At 39.3% G+C, this 10,163-nt stretch overlaps 1 long non-coding RNA gene across 2 annotated transcripts in view; it reads left to right on the top strand.

The window, feature by feature from the left end:
• Positions 1–515: 515 nt before the first annotated feature.
• LOC116448030 overlaps positions 516–10,163 on the top strand; it is a 100,662-nt gene continuing 91,014 nt past the window's right edge. For both annotated transcript variants that reach the window (XR_004241789.1, XR_004241788.1), the window contains exon 1: positions 516–791. This is a non-coding gene — a long non-coding RNA (uncharacterized LOC116448030). The remainder of the gene's footprint in view (positions 792–10,163) is intronic.

Below are 10,163 nucleotides of genomic sequence, written 5' to 3'. Positions count from 1 at the left end.
CCGCTGCTGGTCCTTGCTCCGCGGCGGCATTTGGCACCACCACCGGTCAGGGCACGGCTGCCGCCGCTTCCGTGTGTTCCCGCATCAGCGCTACTTCTGGGTTCACTGCTGGCCGTGCTGCTTCCTGGTTTGGAGCCACATCTCCCGCAGGCAGCGCAGGCGGTGCGGGTGGTGTGGGCCCAGCGCACCCCACACGGCAGGGTGCCTCTGGCATCTGCAGTAGCTGCTTTTGCAAGCTGAGCAGTTCCTCCAGCTGCGGTGATATGTTCGGCAGCTCTGTCAGCAAAGGCAGATGCTCTATTAAAAGGTCGATGGCTCGGTTCTGCAGCTGTGCAGAACAGTCCAGCGCCAGGGAGGGCAATGGACCACACCCAGGCAGTCTCGGTGCAGTCACGCCTGGGGCTACACTGGCCAAGAAGGTAGATCCGGGCGTTCCTGGCACAGCCGATGCATGCGCAGATGGGCTAGGAGCCGCCATGGTCTAATTCTCTAAGCCACTAATTTGCGGCCCTGGATAAGCCGTGGCCACTGCCGAGCCAAGCGGTAAGGCAGGCTGTGTGGCTTCCCGCTGCCCTGACACCCCCGCCTCTGCCGGCGCGGGGTCCCTGGGGGCCGCAGAGTCCTGCGACTGTGCAGGTTGAGACAGCGCAGGCTCTGCCCATGAAGCCGGGGGGGTTTTTTTTGGATCCAGCACCACACACCCCTGAAGTCCGGTCAGTGGGGTCCTGTTCAGACATCCCTCTGTCACTCATCACCGAAATAGGAGAGCCAGCCCTGCTGTCACAGTCAAGGTCAGTCAGCAGCATAAATAATGAACGCCAAGTTCGGAATAATTCTAGCGCTGCTGGGTCCCCAGATGGGAGTTTGTGCTGGACATCATAGCCAAGTTCCTGCCATAAGCCAAAGTCCAGGACAGTGTCTCTGTCCATAGGAATCCCTTGCAAGGTAGCCCAATCTAATAATTCGCGAAGTGAGTTTTCAGGAATGGAGGTGTGCATTATACTGAAAACACCTTTCCAGACCATTACCACAGCATCGGTTTGTGAGCCGCTGTTCGCCATTTTCTCAGTCCCGTCGGACCTCCGGGTGCCGGGGTGGGGAAGGGGAACAGCGCACCTCTAGAAGAGTTTGGCTTGGCTCGCAGCAGCAGGACACTTCGCAGCGTGCAGATCACGTTGGGATCACCAAATATTAAAAAAAAATGCCCTAGGGTATATTATTGTGTCCCATAGCCGTAGGGGGGAGGAGAAGATCCAGCAGGCAGGAATTGTGCACCAAGATCGATTTATTTAATTATTTTACAAACTCTTTTATAGACTTTTTTCTTCATAGTCTAATTGGACAAAGGATCAGCCACCCCTTAGGGGTGACTGGCTAGAATCCTAAAACATCCATTGTTCAAAATATTTTTCTACTGTACTATAAACAAGACTTTTCAAGGTTGCAGGTGTTTGGTTGTTTACAGAACTCTGCCACTATCTCTGTGAGAGAGAAAAAGTCTCTCACGGACTTAGAAAATAAAGAAAATCTTTGCTAGTAGCATTATTGTATCCACAGAGAGGCAGTGAGGCAAGGGAAAGGAAAGGGAAAAAAGAAAAAGAAAAAACCCAACAGAACCTTTTCCCAGCTAGCTGGAGCACAAAGGAAACCCAGAAAAACAGCCCAGCGCTCCCAGCGCCCTGCCGAGCCCTGCCCCGGCGCCATTGGGCCCCCTCGGGCCTGTGGCTCCAGCCCCGCCCCCGGGGCTGTCTTAAAGGCACAGCGTCCTTGGGCATTGAGCGGATGGTTAAGGAATAAAGCGGCTTCAGAACGTCACCCCAGGGCAATGCACCTAAACTTATGTTCACTTTATTCAGGTTTTTGTGTTTGGGAAGAAAAATGTTGAAAGATTTCTTGAAATAGAAAATTTTTAGGAAAACCAGCAGAGTTGAAAAGTATTCCTAAGTTTGAGAGGAATGTCCATAGAATTTATTGCTTGTGCTCACCATCCAAGTCATTTTATTGAGTTCCAGTACTTGTTTTACAAATGTTCCAAAAACCAGTGTTTGAGACTTTCAGGGGAAAGACAGGCTATTTATTTAATTTGTCAGGTCTGGCATAAATCATAACCCTGTTGCACTTGATGTTGTACAAACAGAGTTAATAAATGATCCTTGCCCCTGGTGCTTAGAAATTAAGTCTAAGACATAAGATGGTGTGTAGGTATGACAAATAGAAGAGTAAAAAAAACCAATAAATAGTGCCAGTTAGGAAGACAGATTACTTCCTGGCATATCAGCATCAAGGATTTTGTAGACTTCCCAGAAAGGCCAAGTTTTCATAAAGGATTTAAAGGGCAGGGAGAGGGAATATCTTTACAATATTTATAGAGAAATCCTTGTAATCATGAGAGGGAATATGGAAGAAAAGCTGGAGTTAGCTTGTATGGAAGTTAACAGACAATGCAGCTTGTTATACAATTTTAGGGAATAACATTTAACTTATGACTGAGGGTAAGATGCATCTTGCTTTATTAGCATTTTTCTCTATATTTAGAATACAGGTAGGAAAAAAGTTAGTAGGTGGAGGTGTTAATGAAGATAGTCTGAAATTGCTAAGGGAGATTCCAAAGACTGTTACAGTTATTCCTTCCTTATTTGACTGACAACTCTAAAGGCTCGGTGTTAGAACACTGGTTTTCCCTTCAAATATTTCACTTCAAATTGCATGAGCAAGTAATGGTGAGCTTCCTAGCTCTGATATCGAGATGAGTTTGGTTAATTACTTCAATGAGTAAACAGATATCTATCTATCTATCTATCTACCTGTCTATCGATCTATCTAATCTATCTCTATATCTTGAGAGGAACATACATAGAGAAAGAGAAGAAGCTAACTATCCCATAACAATGTAATAAATGACTTCCTCATACCAATAATGAAAAACAAACTGGCAGAGCATCTAAAAATACAGAAGTAAAAATAGTTTTAGTTCATCGTTTAGAGGAAATTATCCATTGAGAAGTCTGGTAGAATGCCAGTGCCTCAGCCTTCATAGCCAAATGCATAGGAAGAATAGAGAGGCAATTAATCAAAGGATTTTCTTTTTGTAAGATAAAAGTTTTTTTTAATGGTTCTACAGCAACTGCAATTATTTAAGAACAGCACTAATTCCAAGCAGAAATTTGAATATATGGGTAGTTAGTGCAAGCCCTTACATTTGTACTCTAGAATGAACAAAAAAAAAAATTAACCGCATTTATTTACCAAACAACTGAAAGTAGTAAAAGCTTTTAGCTCTGAGAAGGTAATATTGTGAAAGCTGTATAAGGCAACAGGGTTAAAAGAACTAACTGAAATCATCCTGATTCAGCAAAGCTGACTGAAATACTTACGCAATTCTTGTTAAGCAATCTTTGTATCACAATGTGATCAGACTGAGCTAAATGTGCATAATCCTTCAGCAACTTGCAGTCACCATAACCTGTAAGGAAGAACAAAAATGCTGAGGAATGTCTGTGGAAAGGAAAGAAGTTACAGTATACTATTTCATCAGTATACAGTGATCTGTGATAGTTTAACAGGTCAGAAAAGGTAGATTATCTCAAGGAAGAGCAAGGCAAAAAAATTATTGATTAAAATTGCAACTATCACATGGTGCTGCTCTGAAGGGGTAGCAGATGTACATCTGAATACTGTTGGTTTATGTTATGTGTGACTGTAATTTTCAGTGACAGTATCAATGTCATTCTTCATATGCTCGGATGAATTGGAAACTACAGTTTGTCCTATCCTGTGGAAGATGAAAATTTTCTTCTGATAGTTGTCTAGGGCTTCCTTGAAAGCCCCAAGTGGGTGGGCTTTTTGTGTGTGTGCTGTTTTTTCTGGTTGTTGTTGTTTTTTGTTTGGTTTTTTAAATTTTTTTTTTCTTTATATTGAAACAAACTGCACATGCTGTAGTAATTATTCTTTCAGTACTGCGATTCTGTGATAGAACTTACACTGTAATAATCAGAGCAGGGTTTTTTGTGTAATTGTAAGTGACAGATGTCTGAGGCTCACAGTCATTTTAGCCTGACATTTGCAATTATTGCAGCAGTATTGATGGAAGAGGATTATGGAGCTCTCAGATGCCAAACTTCATTATTTCAACTTTATGTAGAGCTGTCAAGTCCTAGTAATTCCGCAGGGATTTAGCCTTTACAGCGTAAAAAGGCATGCAAAACGTTTTCATAACAATCTTAAAACTATTATAGACCATCAAAATGTAAATGATCATAGTTTAATGAATATCTAACGACTATCTTTTATAACTTTCACTTAGTAATTTTAAAATTATGCCCTATTTTTTAAGTGTCATAGGGGCCAACAGTAATATCCCTTAAATAAGTCTTAATACTCTCGATTTTTCCTGGTATCTTAGAATTATGATTCATGAGAGTGCATAGTCTAGTCCAATGAAAATATACCCAATTTGTAATAAAATGGATTGGATAGTTTTTCTTTTCATCTGACATCTTCATGTCAACAATCTGCAGTCTGGTCTTTCAAGTCTTTTCAAAAGGAGATAATTCATAAAAAGGTTCTATGCTTTATTTTTAAGACACTTTCATGAAAAATGAGTCATACCCAGTACGTTGCTGAACCCTTTTGTAGTATTGTAGAATACTTTAAAATGAAATTATTTCATGGAGAATTGATTTTAGTCTATACCTTCTTTTTTTGAAGATTCTGAATACCTACCTTTAAAATGCTATTTTTAAAATCTTAGTGCATTCAGGAAGATAACTCAGGTTTAAAATCTCAGATGAAAGAAGCATATTCTTTGTATTAGACCTAGCTGTTTCTCTCTAATGACTTTTTTTCTGACACCCTCTGCAGATACTGGATTGTGCCTTAAAGATGACCCTTTGTATCTGCTGGCAGACTGCTTAACACGAAGGTTTTTCATACTGAAGATTCTATTCCTTTCATAGTTTATCGTTTCACAAGAAGTCTACATGAAACTTTGCACTTTGACCAGCACAGTTACTTTGTCTTTATGGATGAAAGTAGGCTGATGTTTTTAGATATAATAAATGGACACTGAAAATGCATCCAGAGACAAAGTAGGCTCTTATGGAATACCAGTGTGTTCTACTCAGTTATATTTATTTGTTAAAACTTAGACTGACTGTATTCCACTTTTCTAATTGGATTCAGAGGTGTTGCTTTAATTCCACACTTGTAACAATGAATTATAGCAGTCTAACAGAGGAGGTGAAAAATACGACAGGTGCAGAGCAAGAGGCCGCAATATTTCTGTTTGACTGAAATGGACCAAGGTTTAACTGCTGTGATAATGTGTTTTTTCGAGAATAGCAACAATCTGGTAGGATTTCCAGTCTGTTTAGAGCTCTTCTGAAGAAAAAATGCCCATAAAATGTAAGCAGACTTTTGCTTACTTTCTCAAAGTTGTTTTTGATTTTCAGCCACAACTGGTAACAATTTCATAGTCTGATAAAGATGCTGAAATCAAGTTTCCATTTATTCATTGATTTGCTGAAACATATTCATACTCCCGACAGCCTCTCATGATGTTTTTGGCTGTCTCAGGATGGAAGACGTTGCTTTTTCATGACCAGGCTCTGCTCATTGCAATTAGGCATGGACTGGGGACCACTATAAGAGCCCTTTTGAACTCCAGCTTTCTGCATGGATCCTTTCAAAGGATTATCCAAACCTTTCAAGGCAGGTGCTGGATTATAGCCCGTGTGTTTTAACACCAGTTTACTTCTGAATGAAACTGTTGGTCTCAGTGATAAAGTACCACTGACCTCTCGGTGCTAACTTTTATTAGAATACATAAAAATTATGTTGTTAAAGCAAATGCTTGTTTTTTCAGTATATCCAAAAGCCTGAGATTGGTGGATAACACTTCTAACGCCTACCTATAACTTTTGGATTTTGAGAAAAATGTAGAGACAGAAATCCAACCTCATGCAAAACATAGGTCTGTTTCTTCTGCAGAATGCCACAGAATTGTGAGTAAAGCATTGTATCAGTAAACCCGAAAGAATCCTTTGTGAGATACAAGACTCAAAAAGAGAAATAAAAATAGCAGAAACAAACAGAAATGGATTTATAAGTAAGGCAAAACTGAAAAAAACCTATAAAACTTTTTGCCCAAATCCTGAGCCCTGTTCATTTTCTTATTCTAATTTACATTGTGTAATTCCAGTGGAAATTGATCTACAACAAAGAAAAGAACACAAGATATATTTAGATGCAGACAGCAAAATGGTAAGAGGACAATTTTGTGCAATTGAAAATGAAGAATAAATCTCTCTTTCTACCCAACAGCGATAGCACTCTAAGAAATTATGTGGCTTTAGGGAAACTGTTCTTTGGCCAGAAGAATTAGAACTCTGCTAAAGTCACAGAAGTGCAGCAGGCATGCTTGAGGGAAGGAGGTACATAGCATCACTGTCATGGAAGTGCTTTTATAGAAATGTGTTTTATACCTATATGAAGTTTTGACCCGGGCTGCAGTACTTTCTTATTGAATGTTTTTTTGTCTAATTTTTAATAATAATCAGTTTTCCATCCATTAGGCAGCAAGACATGATAGCATTTTGTGTATTCCTCCTTGACAGCTCAAAGACCATCAAGAATTTGGCTGTTGGTTTGACTTTTGTGTTTGCTGTGAATAATTATTGTATATCTTACGTTCACTCCTTTTTCCCACTTCAATTTGTAGTTAGCTAGTTTGCCTGGAGCCAGTAATTTGTTGCTATGACTGTTGGATGCTATCCCATGCTTTGTGTCTTTAATGAGCTCAATGGTTTGTTTTGAGCTTCCGCATCTGGTAAAGATAATAAGCATAGCATCTTTGTTAGTCACAGCCCTGCCTGCAGTGAAGGGCAGACTGAGTTTTGGGCTTAAAATAGATTTTTCTTCTATAGTCTGTGTGCTCAAGCCTACAATAATTGCTGAACAAAATGTTCTTAGACATTTGCCTGAATAGCATCAATCAATGGCACTGTTCATGAAGGAGAAAGCTATTTTTGAGACATAAAGAGGCTATGCATATAAGCTGGCATTTACTTTCCTGTAGTTCCAAAATCTAGACCTGACATTTTATTTCCATTGTAATTTAATCAATAGGTACACTTTGATCAGACAGCTAAAAGTCTGTGTGTGCATGCTCTCTCCCTACAGATTGGGAGGGCCACTCCCTTTTGTCCTGAAACAATAGACCATTAGCTCTTTTTTACATCAATAGCCACATTGGGTTGGTTTTAAGGAAAATTCAGCGTTCATCTATGCAACAGGAAACTGACAGAAAGAGCAATAAAATCCAGGGAGAATCTTCACATAGTGAGTGACATGAAGAGGTGGGGTTTGTTTATCCAGAGAATAGGGATAGTCTTGCTTTATTAAAATGGGCTTTGTCTCTCTTTTGTAGAAATTCTCCAAGACTAATTTAGCCTCTTGTTCTGCAAGCCATTCTCTCAGGCATTCTCCTTGTACCAGGTAGAGCCTTAAACCGGGTAGCTTCTATGGAGATTCAGGTCTGAGCCTCTTCCATTAAAAGATGCACATTAAGAATGTATCTTCTGGGGCCAGCTGTTGCAGCTATTTGTAGCCACAGTGGGAACTGGCAGAATGTTTCTTTGGAAATACTGTAAATTGTTCTTAAATGCAACAGAAGATGTAGTATCTGGTGTCTGGCAGAGCTCCATAGATTAGCAAGTCATAAAGTCCCGTGGTCATATGAACAGGGAGGATGAGTAATTAGAGCACAGTCACACAAATGTTGCTCTGGAGTGACAGGTTGGGGCTGGCTGCTGATCTGAAAGAACTGCCACGGGGCGCTCTCAATCAGCTGCAAATGCAATTAGCATTAGCTGAGTACTGTGACTTGTCCAGGCATGTAAGCCATTACTTAACAAAATATTGTTTCTGATATGCAAGTTATTCAAGAAAGACAAGGGAGTAGCTATATTTTAGCCATCTGGTACAATAACTTTTTGGGAAATGGCAGAGTTTGGAGGAAACATCAGGGCTATCCCTGAAACATGTTATCCATTGTATTTGTTTCACAAGGAGTCCAGTTCTCTGATAAAATATAATCAGGACAGCATAAAAAGTGTTTAAAAGTTGGGTAAGAATGAAAAAAATAGAAACAGAGTATTTTTCAGACCTTTCCTCCTCACACAATGAGCACCCAGGCCCATGTAGGTTTGAAGAAAGGAAGAGAGTTTCATGATTTCTTCCATCAGGTGAAAGAAGTCACCTAAGTCTCATGGCTGTGTTGAGTAAATTACTGCCTTTGACTCACAAAGGCATCAAAGTTAGTAAATTGCACTAGACCTTACACATTTGTTTTTTTTCTTTCCATTTAAACATCAAAGCAAAAATGATCATGCATAAAGATCAACAAGGGAGAGAATATGAGATTAGTTTTAGAATCTAATCTATAGAACCTAGATCTACAAGTGGATTTACAGTGGATTTTCCTTATAAAAAACAGAAGGAGAAAGTGGTCTTTTATATACCAACAATTTCTGAAGAATCTTGCACAACAGACATGAATTGAGAAAAATTATACAAATAAGTATTCCAAGAAATTCAGTAATAACATTTAAAATCAAATCTGCAGCCTTAAAGTACTTAGAAGATGCTGGTCTAATTTTGAAAATATGTATTCATGGTTGTTTTTGTTTGCTACTACTGAGGTAAGAGAAGCAGCCTGTAAACAGTTGATTGTTATAGAAAGCCAAATAAGTGTCATATTGACAGGTGGAGACACAAGAAATAGTTTCATTGCCTCATTTTAAGGAATGCAATCTTGTCTAGTAACTTGAAAAGCCAACTATTTGAAAGTGAGTTTTTAACGTGGAAAATTACCTTCATCTTTCAGTATCTTTCTGAATTGGAGTCTAATGATGGAAAAATGATTTTTCAGCTCAAGGTGCAATTTCAGTTTCAGATACATTCTAAATGTAAAACTGCTTCTATGTGCCATTTTCACTGACATTACTGTTAACACACCTAAGCTGTGCACAGGGTCTAGGCTATGCATGTTCACTAGGCTTTTATATCTGGATCACATGCAGAGAGAGAGAGACAGGCATCTCTGAATCTGGCCATGTTTTGCTGCTGGATGCTTTGTGGAAATGTTGGCAGTATTAGAGTTTTGAGCTAGTGGAGAAGGCTATAAATGAAAACCATGGTATTTCATGGTGCAGAGTTATGACACAAAGTGAATAAGTTCAAGTTCATCCTTTCTAAAGTTGAACAGAATCTAAAAAAAAATATTTCAAGGGAAATAGTGTGAATTCTTGTGTTATGTTTTGGGTGCAAAATCTAAGCTGTTATGAGAAGCAAGAATTAAAAAGTAGCTTTTTGCTCCATAGTGCTGTTTTTTAGTACATTTGTGTTGACTTAAAATGTGAAAATTATCAAAAGAAGTCCCACTTCTCATTTGACATTTAGTTTAGAATCCTAAAATCTTATGAGAAGCCTTTAGGATCCAAACCCAGCTTTCACAAATCAGACTTCTTTAGTCCAAGTTGAGTGCATCCATCAAACAGGCAGCTTGAAGCTGGCATGACTTGGAAGAAGTAGACCTTCTCAGGATGGAGCGCATGACTATGACAAGCATATGACTGACAGGACATTTTTTCCCAAAGGGCTGCTTTACCTGCAACTTTTTTATCTACAGAGAACTTTTATTTCCTGTAACAGAAAGAGTTTCACCATATAAAAAGTATGATAAAAGCACATTTTTGAAGAGGGGGGTTGTGATAAGTAAAGCCCTCATGATATATATTTAAAATAATATAAAATAAATAAAAAAAAAAAAAGTTGCTGCTCCTGATATATGTGGTAAGTGCCTGTGCTCAGTTGCATCACTTTGATCAATCTCGTCCCTTTTCCTCTGTTTGCATGTTGCCTGCCTCTGTTCCCTTGGGAATTCTCAGGAAAAGAACCTCGACTCTAAGACTGGAAATCAATAATATGGGATGAGAAGATTACTACCATTAAATTGTTGCTGCCCGTATTAAAGCCATACAGAAGTAGTAAATACCTCAAGTCTTGCTCTCGCTCCAGATAGTAAATGTAAAGTTAAAAACGACCTTTAGATTGTAGATTCTCCTTGGCTTGTTTCATAATTGCTAGCTTTGCTACTTCAGGTG

Source organism: Corvus moneduloides, chromosome 9 (genome assembly GCF_009650955.1).
Source record: "Corvus moneduloides isolate bCorMon1 chromosome 9, bCorMon1.pri, whole genome shotgun sequence".
NCBI lineage: Eukaryota > Metazoa > Chordata > Aves > Passeriformes > Corvidae > Corvus > Corvus moneduloides.
This window is presented reverse-complemented; position numbering and strand designations above follow the sequence as displayed.